This window comes from Cupressus sempervirens, chromosome 5 (genome assembly GCF_028749045.1).
Source record: "Cupressus sempervirens isolate cs-2001-9-10 chromosome 5, ASM2874904v1, whole genome shotgun sequence".
NCBI classification, from domain to species: domain Eukaryota; kingdom Viridiplantae; phylum Streptophyta; class Pinopsida; order Cupressales; family Cupressaceae; genus Cupressus; species Cupressus sempervirens.
This window is the reverse complement of record NC_143122.1, coordinates 625,819,143-625,821,774: the sequence shown is the minus strand read 5'-3', so window position 1 is coordinate 625,821,774 and position 2,632 is coordinate 625,819,143.

The window sequence follows — 2,632 nt, the reverse complement described above, 5'->3', positions numbered from 1 at the left end:
GTGACCCTTAGGGACATTCCAGTTTGGCATGCCCGAGAACATTCGAGCATTGAATGAGACAAGAGGAGGTTGAGGATAGGGTTTACCTAGCCACTTGGAGCTAATAGAGTAGACACATTGATCCCACAACAAAAGGTAAGAGAGATTTGGCAGTTGGCAACTTTGTACTAACCAACACTACAAGTTTCAGCATCACTCGAGATGGCATCACAAAATCAAAATGAAGTATGATCTCTAAAAAGTGAGAAAGGTTATTGTAGCTCTCTAAAACACGGTCCTATAAGAACTAGAATCACATCCATACCTTGCACAAGCTCTGAGATATGCCCCGTCAAAGATTGTAGCTCTGTGGCATTTAGTGACCCTTAGGGACATTCTGGTTCAGTGCACCCGAGAATGTTTGAGTGTTAAACGAGACAGGACAAGGTTGGGGATAGGTTTTACCCAACCACCCAGAGCTCATGGAGTAGATAGTTTGATCCCACGATGAAAGGTGAGAGAGATTTGCCAGCTAGCAGCTTTGTACTAGCCAACACTACAAGTTATAGCATCACCCGAGATGGCATTGCAAAATCAAAACTGAGTATGATCTCTAAAAAGTGAGAGAGGTTATTGTAGGTCTCTACAACATAGTCCTATAGGAACTAGAATCACATCCATACCTCACACAAGCTTTGAGATATGCCCCTATCAAAGATCATAGGCCTATGGCATTTAGTGACCCTTAGGGACATTTCAATTTAGCGTGCCTAAGAACATTCAAGCTCCAAACAAGATTGGATAAGGTTGGGGATAGGGTTTACCCAGTCACCTAGAGCTAATGGAGTAGGTAGTTCATTCCCATGATGAAAGGTGAAAGAGATTTGGTAGTTGAAAATTTTGTACTAGTCAACACTATAAGTTTCAGCATCAACCAAGATGGCATCGCAAAATCAAAACGGAGTATGATCTCTAAAAAGTGAGAGAGGTTATTGTAGGTCTCTACAACATGGTTCTATAGGAATTGGAATCACATCCATACCTCACACGAGATCTGAGATATGCCCTATCAAAGATCACATCCCTATGGCATTTAGTGACCATTAGGGGCATTTTAGTTTGGCATGCCCAAGAATGTTCGAGCACTCAATAGGACGGGACAAGGTTGGGGATAGGGTTTACCCAACCACCTGGAGCTAACGAAATAGATAGTTTGATCCCATGACCATTTTCCCACTAAGTTGCAAATTTGAGGAACTTTTACGACTTGAAAAAGGTTCGGCAACAGTAAAATAACTTATTTCCAAATGCTCAGCCCTTCACCAATTCCCAAACTCCTACAAAGTTGTCAACATTTTTGTAATTTTGCTTTGACAACTTTTGCAATTTTTGACATCTTAACTCCTAGACACCTAAAAATTAACCTAATGACACTAAGGACCTTTATAACCTTCTAAGAAACCCAACCACTCCTAGGAATCCCCAATCACAAGGAAAACCTATCACAAAGACAACTAATCACTAGTTGTTCTTAAGGGCATCAAAAGGCTTATTTAACACAAAACCCCACAAATACAAATAATGACTAGGGGTGAATTCAAAGCATGGAAAGGGCCTATTTAGGTCCAAACTAACATAAAGAAAATATTAGATTCAAACTATGCAACTTTCATTGGCTAGTTGCTTCACAAACTCAAGACTAGTCTTGTAGTCTTGAACATGGAAAATCACAAACATCTCCTCACAAACCAAAGAAAAGAATCACTATTTTGGATACCCCTTTTAGTTTTATACAACATACTAAAGCCTTGGGATCTCAAGAGAAGTATGCAGCAACTGAGTTTTTTAATGCTCACTTAGGAATGTAGGCCATTAGGCATCCATTAACAAAGGAAGTACCCTACCCCTCAAGAAAAAATTCAATCCAAAAATTGGAACATGAGGTAGATCATGTAATATGATCACTTGCCAAATTTCAAGCCTCCAAACCTTCTCTATAGTGAGTTATGGAAGATGTTGCTACAAATTTCTAGCATGCACATGGATTTTGCATGCCTAGGGCATCAAGTTTTTCTCTCCAGCCTCATTCTTTTGACCTAAAACCAAAAAAAACATAAAATACATTGTCCTAACTCGGATTCCACCAAGGTTCATTAATTTCCTATGGTGGAATCTCAAGATATGAGGGAAAATAGATGAAACCCTAGGTAATGGCACAAAATGGGGACAACAGTTAGTAAAATGGGAATATCTCGAGTTGTAGAGTGAATTAGAACCTCATTCCAAGTGCAACAGAAAGAAGATTCACAAATCCATCCAACCATACTAGATATATGTACTTATATGTGATCAAATTGACTAATGAGATAGTTTTTTTCATGATTTTGAGTATAATAATCTATCTTTTGTTATGATTGAGTTCAATATTTTAATGTTCTTGTTGATTAGTGTTGAAAATGATTATTCGTAGTGTTGATAAGTGGTTTTTACCATTGGAGGACATCTATTTGAGGTTTCCACAAGAGGAGAAACCCATTGTACGGATAGGTGAACAACAAACATTGAATAAAACTCAGAATTTCAGTCTTTTTCTTTGTTGTTTCAATATTGTACGGCCTGTACGGATTGGTAGGAGTGAAAGTTTGGTATGATT